Genomic DNA, 14,183 nt, shown 5'->3' with positions numbered 1-14,183 from the left:
CTGCCAAGCCCCCAACCTCCCCCTTCTACCCAACCTACCAGCCTCCCACTGCTACCATCACAGCGTGAAGAAATTGCAGGCGAGAGCGTCTTGTCCGAGACAGATCCTGCAACAGCTGGAGATATGACTGCATTCAGTTGCATTTCTGTTACGTGTCTCCTTAACGGCTGTCTACTAATACTACCGCACAGAGAAAATTCTGAGCGTGACTCAGGGCTGACGATAATATCTCAATAATTTATTTAATAACCCTGCGCAACAACGTGAACCAAGCAATCAGTCGTTCTTCAGAATAGTTATGTTTATCCTGTAATTCCGGAATTTGTTTTTCTTTTTTCGCAGTAGATTTTTTCCCATCAACAGGAATACCCTTCCTACATTAAAACTCTTGGCTTAGGATGGTGTTTTGCAATGAGAAATTCTTTCAATATTGATGGGAATGTATATGGAAACTCTTAACTGATCCCATTTAACAATACAGTTGTGTTCAAACATAATGATATAAATACCATGGTACTAGAGACAGTTACAGAAGTTAAAAATGGCCGAGGAGGGCAGAAATTATAATATTTTCAACCAATAATTTGGCATTTTGAATGTCAGTAATACCCTGAGACAAGAAGAAGAAGATGTGGCGCGCGACATCAAACCAGTTGAAAAAATTAAAAGAATGACTAATTTGGTATCACACAGATAGCTCCCACACACTCTTATTTTAGAGTGATTATTACTTGTAAAAAATATTCCAGTACAAAATTTTTTGTCTTGTCCATGTAATATTTCAAGGAGGGCACACATTCAGCATACTGTTACCTTTCCTATAACGACCGGAAACAGTTTTGTTTACTTTTCTGTACTGTCATGCTATTTGCGTTATTTGATCTTTGGCGTAACAATTTGTGAGAACCGTCCACCAAATATTATTTTTTGTAACATTTTGGGTATGCTTGCGATAAGGAACATGAGACTGATAGTTTAATTGAGGACCAAAGAGTCTATATGGCAGTATTTGCACTATCTGTATAAATAAACGCGGGGGCGCCGTTAGTTTCTTTGAAGACTCCTGGATGCTCGCTTTTGCCTTTTACCATTCTGATATTGTCGTGTTGGCTCTGTGTAATTTCTTGTACAGTGAACTAAATTTCATTTAAAATTTGCTCGAATACATTATTACAGCAATACATATTTTAGTTAATAATCACTGAACTGATAGTGTCATTTTTCAGGTATTTCATGAGAGAGATGCAGCATTTCGACGTGCTACCGATCCACCGTTGTAGTGCTAATTTTCAATATCTTCCCTGTCATATCGTACAACCAGAACCTGCAGTCATTCGAAGAAGACCGAGAATTTTAACTAATTACACAGCATAGAACGATTATTGCATAACGATGTCCAATATGTAATTTAAAAATTCCATCGGTCGACATTTTTAGTTGCGCGCTCCCAACGCCAAACTGGAATAATTATAAAGTGCATTACTTCACTGTTTCGGTACTTATTTCGTCAGCAGAGATGGAATCAACATACATTTTCATTGCACTCTCTTATTTTAAAAACTGAGGAAGGGAGCTGGCTAGTTATAGGGAACTGTGTCCCTCCATGGCTAAGAAAATAAATTTTTCAAAAGATAAGGAACGTAAATCTTATTGCATATTCCAGGGGAGTTTCTCAATATTTTTGATAAAACCGTTGTTGCATCCAACAAAAATGACGAATAATTTCACTTCACCTCGCCTCGTTCCGCATATTTCCCCCAACAATGGCGATAGTCTCTTCATTCCCATTTCTTTAAACACTTACGTTTTGTTATTACAAATTATCGAATTCGACGAGTAAATCTAGAAGTGGTAATTCTCAATTAACGCACAGTCAAAGGTTTCATGAATTAAGACCACAATTTGCCAAAAAATATTTCTCCTAAGAGGACATGAACTTTTCTCTTTGTCTCCGTTGATAAATACCAGATCATGCTACCAATGTGCATGCTCACAGCTGAACATATTTCTCCTGTGCAGCATATATTGTTTTTTTATATTTGTTCCAATCGTTTCAAACTTCTTCGGTAAATATAGATGGCTAACTTAGATCCAGAAGTTTGCAAAGGACTTAAAATCGGCCCCCTGTACTTTGTGAGTTGTGTAGCCAAATCCTTTCCTGTGTAAAAGTTGTGTGTCTGTAAATTTCATATATTTTTGTCCAATTTTTGTATTATATCTTGAAATTAGTGAATTCATTGGTAACGTTCTAACACCCATGTCAGTCTTCTGCAGTCCAGTACTGTATCATATTTTCGTATAAGTTTGTAAGACATTCTCCTATAGTCTCTTATGGTAATGGGATGGACATCTCCGGCATTGAAGCACGCGATTAACATTTCGTTGAGATTTTATAACTCTAGATAATTAATTTGGTCGTGCACGAAAACTTCGTCAATTTTCATACACTCTAAGAAAAAAAAGCCGCACCACGATATTCTACATCCTATTTTCTTGTCCTTCACGGTAAGCCTTCTTAATCTTAGCTTTGACTAAGTTAATGGCTATATGCAAACGGCGAGAGTTTCAGATGCTCGTCTTCGTGCTTGTCAAACCCTACATTGGTCAGCAAGGTCGCGAGATCATTCAGCAATTTAAAACGTTTGAAGCGTCGTCGTCAGGGACCTCCAACCATCCTGGGATCTTGACGACCTAACGCGCCAGTAGGACTGAATTTGGCATTATATTCCTCAACAGGACATCCAACAACTCTGTCAACCAATGCAAGCCCGGTAACTCCCTAAATAAGAACTAAAGGTGGACCAACGCGTTATTGACTTGCTCAGTATTAGAAGCTTTTGCTGGTGAATTAATCAGCGAATTTTTCTGAAATGGTAATAATTTGCTTACCTGTACATGTAAGCCACTTAAATAAATTTTCCTCCCATTTGGATAATTCCTTCGTTCTGTTTTGTTTTGTGTTTGTCTCAGAGAATGTTTTGAAAATAAAGTCTCCTATACTCAATTTCTTGGTAGCAATTTTAGTTGTATAAAAGGATAGAAGGTATGCATATTTGTTTACCGTTGCTATTAATTTTAACTGGGACAAAATTTAGCAGCTTAGGAAGTTTGGACATGAATATCTCTTTTACCCTAACGTTTCGGCTTTCTTTAATTCTACAACTGTCTCATGGATAATCTCGTAGATTTTTCTCTAGTGTTGTCATTTATGTTACAGAAAAATTTAGATTTTACACCTTCAGCTGATGTACCAATTCAGAACGGGAGCAAGACAGTGTCACTGAATGCACAGTCTGCTGTGTATAAGGGGTCTTAAACGATGGCGAAGACCACGTAATTTACAGATACCAAAATGTTTTCGGCAGTAAATGTAAATCTGTAAAAGTAAATTTTATAGCGTTGTCTTCAGTGTCGGGGGAAAGTGAATTTCCACAAGAAAATATATAGCAATAAAGGTCTGGCTTTAAGTCACGTAGGAAGCTAGGTGGCATTCTATTAAATATGTAAAACTAGTTTGTTACCCCATGTTTCGTACATAACTGATATCAGTCTTCTCATTATGCTATTTTCGTACTTGGATTTCTGAATAGGGGAACAACTCCTAAACGCATCATGCATACTTTGTGATTAATAAAGTCATTCTTCACACTTGTACGACTTTTTATGCTATATAACAAGATTAACTACATATCAGCGCATATTCTTATAAAATATAAATTTTGTGTGCTTATAAAACGGAAATATCTTCCACTAATGTCTTGGCCGTCACTTTGGCACCTTCTTTAGCAAGGTCATCGGAAGAGATCGTAATTTGTCCATACACCGGTAGTTTTTTCGGTAATGACACGTTGAAAGGATTTAGGTGCTTTGGAAATGGTTCTTTGCGGACATACGCCTCTCTACGTATGTCATATGTAATCTTTAGGTGCCACTCGGCTGTATAGAATTAGCGTGTTGAGACGGGTCGACTTGGAGACGTAGCTGAAAAGTTGATTAGCACGGGCATGCACATGAGTCGCCCTGTAAGAAAATGTTTGCTTTTTATGCATCAACACATACTTTCCTGCATGTCTAAATCGAAGGTCGCACAACTTTTTGCGAAGTACCACAGTGTTAGAAGAATGGTCATAAGAATATGGAGGGTGTCCCAATAGGACAGACGAATAATCAGGAATACCGCAGGATCATTCCAGGATAAAAGTCTAGTAAACATGGGCTGTAAAATGCATATCTTAAGGGCTATGAGCGTTTCTTCAACTTTGATACTGTGAAACAAATCTTTTATACAACTAGCTTTTTGCTTCCCGTTCTGTCTACACGCCTCCCTGTTCTCTTATCGTATCGTCAGGGTCCTTACTCGAATCGTTTGTTGGTCACTGTAGATTCGTTCTGCAGCCATCAGCAAATGCCGCTTCTCAAAATTTCCAGGATAGTGTTTCGAGGAAAGCGTTTTCCCACCAGAGATTTCCATTTTTGTTCACAATGAATCTCCTTAATAGTAGCCTATTGATAGAACCACCAGCAACAAATCTAGCAGAAGTCTCTCAGTTTCATCGGATGTCTTCCTTTGCTTCGATCCGGAACAGTCGAGGGGCACTAAAGAATGGGTTGCACAGGTGTACAGTATGTGCTCCTCTTTATGGATGATCCAAATGACAACACTTTCCCAAACACTATAGCGTCCACTGGAAGCATTCGCAGATGCTGCTCACCCTATCCGTGAGACCGTTTATGTGAATAGGGACGACCCTGGAACTCTCTTCATTATATCCTAGTCCCTGATGAACATTCTCCATCGTGTAAAAGACACTGGGTTGTAGAACCTTTTCGTCGCGTGTGGTCACCGCGCTGTCTCAGGTGTCTTGTCACGGTCCGGGAGGCATCCCCGGTCGGAGGTTCGAGTCCCTCGGGCATGGGAGTGTGTGTTGTCCTTAGCGTAATTTAGTGTAAGATAGATTAAGTAGTGCGTAAGCTTAGCGACTGATGACTTTAGTAGTTTGGTTCATAAGACCGTACCTCTAATTTCTAAAAATGTCTAGAACTTTCTGATATTCATTGTGTCATGATACACCAACCAGTAACAAATGTTTTGAAGAGAGAAACAGTCTTGGCTGCCAAATAAGCTTTATTACTTTATACTTTGCCAATAATGCGTTTCGTTTTTTATAAGGCACCTTCAGATTGGCAGGCACAAGAGGTGTTAAGCACATACGCTGACGTCCATGATGATGTCGTAGCAGGCAAACACCTTTGTCAAATGTTAAGAACTATGCGCGGTGCCCTAATACTGGCTTCTGTTAAGAGGTCTTCGAGCAAAGCCTCGTAGATACAAGGCCTACACACAGCGGCCATATTGGCACTTGATGTCAAAAACTGCTGGCCATCTCATCTGTAGTCGGCAGTCCTGTTGGCGTGTATGTTTTGTGGAAAATGTGTGCCACGTGAAAGTGATATATATATTTCATAAAATATTCGCCTACAGTTCTTCGAAGTATGGGATCCAAGTGTTGCGTTCGCTCTTGCCAGGGAAATTATAAATCCCAAAAAGGTTTGAAAGTGCACATGTTTCGATTTCCCAAATGTGTGAAGTTGAGAAATCGCTCGATTGCAGCTATTCCCAGACAGGAATTTTTGTCTACGCTTCATTCAGGGGTAAGTAACTGACAAAAAAATCATAGCGTCTTATTTGTTTCCATTGCATGACATTTGACAATTTTTTTTAAAAACAATTACGTATCATGTAATAGTATAAATTGTTTCTTAATTCTGGACCATTGCTGCGAGGTTAATACGAAGCAACTATTGTCACACAGAATATTTATATTAATTAGTGTGGTTCGAAAATGTTTCGTATTCCTCATCATTCTTACTAGATTATTAAGTTTCCAGTACTTTTATTTGTAAGAGCTACATAATGATTTTGTTTAGTTTTACATATACAGCTATTCGGAAATAATTTCAATTTGAGTAAACTACCTGAGAAAATTGCTTTAATGAATTCAGTATTCGACAGATTAAGCAGTTCGGAAAGCAGGATTTCGATGTAAGTGCATTGTGATGAAACTAACAGCACTCTGTGACACTAATTTCAGTCAAGGATATAGGAGAAACAATCTTTTCGTGTTTAAGATTCTAAGGTTCTGATTTATTAAACATTATGTTAGGAAGTGCTCCATTTCGTCGAATGATTTGAGTTTCGTGTGAGGTCAGCCAATTCTGAAGTGGAGAGGAAAAATCACGAAAATAACCAGGGAAACAAATTCTTAACTTCTGTAGGCGCTCCAGCTGCTTTATTTACAACCGAAAAGTCTGCTTGTTATTGCATATTTCCGATTTTTTACTGCAAGAAAACGTAGTTCATAAGGTAAAATACAAAATTTAAAATTACAGTTTGTATTCAAGCCTACAAACGCGTATTTAAAGCAAATTGTCAAAATAATTTTACATCTTGAAGTAGCATAAGACAGTTTTGTTCAGTTACTTCATGCAGTGATATCAATTTCTATACTTTCATTACAAGGCCATGCAGAAGAGGAATGCACGAGAATCCCTATGCGGTCTCAGCTCTAAATCTCGTAAATTTCGTATAGCTGCAGAGTGCTTAATAGGAGCGTTCCGATACAGACCTGACTATCAGTATGTGACGTCAGAAGTGTGCGCGCAGGCCTGTAGTCTAGGTGGCGTTGTTTCGAGCCACTACATATCTGCATGTCTGTTCCGAACGCTAGAACCTAACAGTCTGCAGTTGTCGACTGTTTCAAACTCTTTCCCATAAATTAGAAATGCGGAATCTGACTTTACTTTCATCCACGATTCTTAGTATATCATGCAAGTAAAGGACAAGCATAGTTTCTCATGAGTAATGCGCTCTAAGACTGTTCTGATTTGTGGTGTGAAGCTTTTCTGTTTCCAGGAAATTTATTATAGTCAAACTTAACACATTTTCATGAATTCTGCAAAATTCGCAGAATTTGGTGGCCGTACAGGATCTAATGATCAATGTGTAGCTTCCACTTGATATGGAATACCTGGACAGACTTGTACTCATTGCCACACCAACAGCGTTATGGGGGCTATCGGCGGAGATTTTCCCCTGCAGTTTAATAATTGTCTTTTAAGATGTACTTCTTGGAATGTGGATACAGGTGTGAGAAAGAAGTACTTGCAGTGGGACGAGAATGGTTGGTATTCGTTAAAGACACAAAGAAGTGAGAGAACTAAATTCGAATTTAGAACTTCATAGAAGAAAACACGCCACCGCGTATGTAAGTAACGAAGTTCATTTAAGCTATCATCGTATGTGGGGAGGTAATTAACTATTTAATTTTAGAAGTCTGCCCAACTTCCGTACGGAGAGAATATGTAGTCTCCCCAGGTGGAGGGTCCTCTATATGTGTAAGAGTTTCGCTACTATTTTTCACTTAAAATTTTTCTTTGTTTTACCTCTTAGTTTCGTTGCATTGACCGAGACAAGGAATTGTGTTTAGTTCGGAATTCATGTTGTTGTTTTTGTTGTGGTCTTCAGTCCTGACACTGGTTTGATGCGGCTCTCCATGCTACTCTTTCCTGTGCAAGCTTCATCTCCCAGTACCTACTGCTTCCTACATCCTTCAGAATCTGCTTAGTGTATTCATCTCTTGGTCTCCCTTTAAGATTTTTACCCTCCACGCTGCCTTCCAGTATTAATTGGTGACCCCTCGATGTCTCAGAACATGTCCTACCAACCGATCCCTTGTTCATTTTATATCCTCATTTCAATACACTGTCCATTCCGTTCAGTTGCTCTTTCAGGTCCTTTGCTGTCTCTGACAGAATTACAATGTCATCGGCGAACCTCGAAGTTTTTATTTCTTCTCCATGGATTTTAATACCTAGTCTGAAGTTTTCGTTCGTTTCCTTTACTGCTTGCTCTATATACAGATTGAATAGCATCGGGGAGAAGCTACAACCCTGTCTTACTCCGTTCCCAACCATTGCTTCTCTTTCATACCCCTCGATGCTTATAGCTGCCATCTGGTTTCTGTACAAATTGTAAAGAGTCTTTCGCTCCCTGTATTTTACCCTTGCCACCTTCAGAATTCGAAAGAGAGTATTCTAATCAACATTGTCAAAAGCTTTCTCTAAGTCTACGGATGCTAATATCGTAGGTTTGCCTTACCTTAATCTTTCTTTTAAGGTAACTCGTAGGGTCATTATTGCCTCACGTGTTTCAACATTTCTACGGAATCCAAACCGATCTTACCCGAGGTCGGCTTCAATCAGTTTTTCCATTCGTCTGTAAAGAATTCGTGTTAGTATTTTGCAACTGTGACTTATTAAACTGATAGTTCGGTAATTTTCACATCTGTCAACACCAGCTTTCTTTGGGATTGGAGGTATAATATTCTTCTCGAAGTCTGAGGGCATTTCGCCTGTGTCATATATCTTGCTCAACAGATGGTAGAGTTCTGTCAGGACTGGTTCTCCCAACGCTGTCAGTAGTCTAATGGAATATTGTCTACTCTGAGGGCCTTGTTTCCACTCAGGTCTCTCAGTGATCTGACAAACTCTTCACGCAGTATCATATCTCCCATTTCATCCTCATCTGCATCCTCTTCCATTTCCATAATATTGTCCTCAAGTACATCGCCATTGTATAGACCCTCTATATACTCCTTCCACCTTTCTGCTTTCCCTTCTTTTCTTAGAACTGCGTTTCTCTCAAAGCTCTTGATATTCATGCAAGTGGTTCTCGTTCCTCCAAAGGTCTCTTTAATTATCCTGTAGGCAGTATCTATCTTACCCCTAGTGAGATAAGCCTCTACATCCTTACATTTCTCCTCTAGCCATCCCTGCTTAGCCATTTTCCACTTCCTGTCGATATCATTTTTGAGACGTTTGTGTTCCTTTTCGATTGCTTCATTTACTGCATTTTTATATTGTCTCCTTTAATCAATTTAATATTTCTTCTGGTACCCAAGGGTTTCTACTAGCTCTCGTCCTCTTACCTATTTCTTCCTCTGCTGCCTTTACTATTTCATCCATCAAAGGTACCCATTCTGTATTTCTTTCCTCCATTCCTGTCAGTTGTTCCCTTATGGTCACCCTGAAACTCTGTACAGCCTCTGGTTTAGCAAGTTTATCCAGGCCCCATCTCCTTAAATACCTACCTTTTGCCCTTTCTTCAGTTTTAATCTACTGTTCATAACCAATAGATTGTGCTCAGAGTCCACATTTGTCCCTGGAAATGTCTTACAATCTAAAACCTGGTTCCTAAATCTCTGTCTTACCATTATATGATCTATCTGATACCTTTTAGTATCTCCAGGGTTCTTACATGTATACAACCTTCTTTCATGATTCTTGAACCACGTGTTAGCTATGATTAAGTTATGCTCTGCGCAAAATTCTACCAGGCTTCTTCCTCTTTCATTTCCTAACCCCTATCGATGTTCACGTACTATGTTTCCTTCTCTAACTCTTCCTACTCTCGAATTCCAGTCACTCATTACTATTAAATTTTCGTCTCCCTTCACTACCTGAATAATTTCTTTTGTCTCCTCATACATTTCATCAATTTCTTCGTCATCTGCAGAGCTAGTTGGCATATAATCTAGTACTACTGTATTAGACATGGGCTTCGAGTCCATCTTGCCCACAATAATGCGTTCACTATGATGTTTGTAGTAGCTTATCAGTACTATTTTTATTCATTATTAAAACTACTCCTGCATTACCCCTATTTGACGTGTGACCCTGTATTGGACTTCATAGTAGATGAGAAAGCTGTGTACCTGTCCTCTTTGTTTGGGCACAGGTTTCATTTACATCTTATCTTAGAAAACAGTAACCTGAAGTACTGGTTAAATTTTGTTTTATTAATTTCGACAATCCTAACAGTAATACGTACAAAGTTTGTGAGGAAAATACGATAAGAAAATCAAATTATTTATAGTGACCTTTGTTCCTTGGACGAAGTCTCTTTTTTATGCTCTGAAAATGTACATCGCATTGGATCCTTTTACTCGGCTTTTATAAATAATTCATTGTAGTTATCTATGAGTTGGATGCATCTGTCTGCCAGATTATTCCGATACTGTCACAGTGATTCAAACCATATCGAAGACTGTCGTGATGAGCATGTTCCTTGGTTTCTTTGTAAAGAATTTGCTAATATCAGTTCTCGACCAAGCGTTTACAATTTACTAAAGATTGTTTCAATCGTGCTGGTGCTTCTAAAGTTCATCTTTTCCACGAAAACTGTTTTGACAGTAATTTTATAAGTGATGCCTGCAACTCAAATAATAGAGGTCATTCTCAGAAGTATATTGAATCAAAACACACCCTCTTGATATTCCTGGGATTGATGCTGCTGTATAAAAAAGTATAACCGAACCCTCTGATATTATCTGTCCTCAAATCACCATTTTTTGACACAATAAAATGCGAGTAGCCGAACCTAGTACAGCGTTCGTTTCACGTAATAGTATTAGCGCGACCTAGTATAATTTTTCCTTCCACTTAATTAGGTGCTTAACTGCCGTTTTTGTCCGAACTTATAGAATACGGGATACACATTACAGGAATGCTAGCCATTACATTCAAAACCGGTCGGTGTTCGGCTTGGTGCGTGACCGTGGATGCACAGCATAAAGTAGAATACTGCCCCTACAACAAACAGTTTACAAAATTTTACAGCCCTGTCGGAACCAGTTGGGTGCAGGCTTTTATCTTACATTGTACACATGCATTATTAATCTCACTTTTGAATAACTTTTAAAATATATAATTCAAACTGAACTTAAATGCTTTAACCCTGTCAGACCCTCTGGCCAAGATTGTGTACATGAATTTTTATGGCGTCTTAGCTGCAACAGAAATATTTTCCCCAAAGGAAATCTCATGTACACATTTGCGAATGTTCATTCTTTTGATCTTCAACGTGCACAAGTCCTGCCAAATGTTGTGCATCACTGTAAAAATATCAAAAATTGGTTTTTTAGTTATAGTCAACTGTATAATTGAATACTGTTGTAAATATTTTACGTTATTGTGAATGATCCTGTCATTTATTACAAGAGTGAATGTCTATAAATTAGTTGTTTGGTTCATAAAAGGAAGGCAATGGTAAAATGTATATTTCTGATAACGGGTGCATATTTTTCCATAAATCTTGCGTCTAGAATCATAAAAAAGTCACTGCAGAACATTAAAGCAGGAAGAAAAGTTTTTCTTCGTACAGAAAAAATTCAAGTGAGCAAGAGTTTAGGCGATCAAGTATTACTTTTCGAAAGTGTGAGTGGATATTGGATATCTAATCTACAACCCACGTAAGTATTTCTTTTTACTGCTTATCTTCACGGAATTCTGTATTATTCACCAAAAATATATTGGCTGTAATGGAATTCTGGTTCAGAATTTCTGTTAAATAAATATTAAACTAAGAGAGATCGAAGGAGTAAAATTTAAATAACTCTTCTGACACTTACGTTAAGGCTATGAAGCCATTTATCTATTATCGAAATGAAGTTACTTGAAAAGAAGACGGATACTAGCTGCATAGTTCTTACGTAGTCCTGTGCCCACAGCGTTCTGTAAATTGTGAGAGTGACAAGTAACCCCTTGAGTGCGAGGTCAATCTTCAGTAAGGCTCATCTGAAAGTTTTGTGTCAACAATTGCCACAGAAAAAATATTAGCTTGTAATGACGCACCATGTGGATGAGGAGGAAAGTGAATGTCTGGAAGGTATGGGTTACAGTTAACAAACGGACGTCATCGACATACGTCCTATAGAAGGGTGATCTCTTGCGCGTACCGAGCGTTCAACGTGAACGCCGAATGGCAAATGGCGCGCCACCTTGATCACTAACCTTCGCACCATCGACACTGAAGGCGAACTCTTTGGTAGTTTCAAAATGTGTAGGAAGTTCAGATAACCATCCAATGTTAAAGAATGCATATAAAATGTTATTGGTGTGACGCGGTGATGAGGACTTACGCAGTGTGGTGTAATGTAGCCGAATGCGAAACGGTCTGTCGCAGAGCTTAGCCTGAGAATGGGTTAGTTTTAAGGCATAACTGCTGATAGTACGGTAATATGTTTTATAGCTACAAGAAAAACAAACTTCCAGAGGCTGAATATGTCCTGTGTTTCCAGTTGGTATAAAGTGCAATGTCACACAGTTTTCAGGAGGGACTCTTTGCTTTACAGTGATATGAGTTTTTTACACCAGAAATCAACAAAAGCAAATTAATTTGGACCAGCTACTGGCCAGAAATAGTGCTAATCCACAGATGTAGTTTTCATACTACCATTTTCCCACTTGCTTGAAGTGAATTCAATATTCCGTTTGGTTCTTCCAAGATCTCACACACGCGAAAAAATCGTAAGGGGCAAAGCAATTCCGAATTCTCGCAACACAATATATAACTTTGTAGACAGTCTACCATCCAGATTAACAGTCGATGTAATTGTATACGAATATTTTAAGGCTATGTCGTTATTTGATACCACTCTCTTGGTACCTCTAATTCCCGGGGTTCGCTTCATATGTGTTTCCTCTTTAGGATCTGAATGGTAAGATTTGAAAACAAATTCTTTATTGAACGATAGGATAAATAATTTTCATCTGATGTAATTTTCACCTCGATTCCACAGTTTGCTGTTCACCGTCAAGTTGATGCTTTGTTTGAAATTATTTTATTTTATGTCTTTCCATTCTGTAACACTGTTTCAAGTTATGTATCCATCTACTACATTCTTTAATATCACTTTAAAGTCATCACGCCCCGTTTGATGTAACTCTCAAGCGCACCCTGTAAATTCTGTTGAGCACATTTGAAACGAGCGAAAAGTTTTGTATCAAATGCGCGTTGTCGCTTGAATATCTTAAGTTTTTCTTAAACACTACACGCTCGTATTGCTGCGGACATATTCGAAATCTTTTCGTATTTTTATTTTTTTTTACTATGCCATGGGTGATTCTTCGTGTAGGTAATTACGTTAAGTACCCTGTCCTTGGACAAGGATTGTACTATGCTACGTTTCACTGGAGACAGGCTTTGTGACTCCATGTCCTACAAGTATGATGAACTAAATTGCTCGACACCCGCTTAAATATCACTTTCACTTGTTGTACTCCCCGTGTATATTATCCACACAATGTGATGTATACAACACTGCCATTTCTTTATCACTCTGCGAATTTCCTTGGACTCCTTTTTGACAAAATGTCGACTATGGCTACTGTTGTTGTAGACATAATGCAATGTTTGCTTTGTTTATCGTTGCCATTGCTCTGCTTTGTATCAACACAGCTAGCACTGTACCACTGCTGTGAGTTACTCATCAGCAGTTCAAGTACGTAACATAGGCCCATTCTGTGCTCATCATTGGGTACGTGCAGTACCTCCCTGCGTTAGCAGCTAGTATTGTGGTTGCACGGTAGATATTACTTGGGGGGGCGAATGCGTAAACATCATTGACCTTTGCAACCTCGCACTCAGAGGATTACATGTGATTAATTACTGAAGATAGTAATTAACGCACTGTACAAGAATTAGGAACAAGATTACTCTATCATAAGCAATAGTCAATCACAGATAATATTATATATGTAATAGTAGATTCTCTGAGCAGTGAACACGTTATGAATTTTCCGATGATCAGCCAGTGTCGTATAATTCTGGTACGACGTTTTAAACAGTACGTTAGACACAAAACATTAACCAGACAATAACAAGGAAGTCTGGAATAAGAACTGTCATCAGATAAATGAATTGTAGGAGCTACTGACAATGCCACACCGTATATTCTTAAAATCCGAGTAAAGATAAACACGTTTTTTCTATGGTTCTACTGTCAATGTACACTTTGAAGAAAATTTGTTACAGTGGAGTTCTTGCCTTGAAAGTTGTTGTGCCTTCGGAGGCTACGGTGAGATATAAATTTATAACATTTATATGTGGTTTTGACCAAGCGGGGTAATAAAGCTCACTAAAATATTTGTAGAAGCCTTTTTTCGCACTGCACTCTGACTCAAAAACTTTAACAACTATTATGAGCGAAAAATCTTGCAGTTCATGATCCCTAAGTTTCGGAGAAGACTTCTCTATGCATATTCAATAGCCACACGGCATTTTCTCTAACTCAAAGCGCTTTTACGAACTTAACAGAAGAGTAAAATAACGGTCTGACTAAATT

The sequence above is a fragment of the Schistocerca gregaria genome, chromosome 3, assembly GCF_023897955.1.
Source record: "Schistocerca gregaria isolate iqSchGreg1 chromosome 3, iqSchGreg1.2, whole genome shotgun sequence".
In the NCBI taxonomy this organism is placed as follows: domain Eukaryota; kingdom Metazoa; phylum Arthropoda; class Insecta; order Orthoptera; family Acrididae; genus Schistocerca; species Schistocerca gregaria.
Note: the sequence above shows the minus strand (reverse complement) of the source record.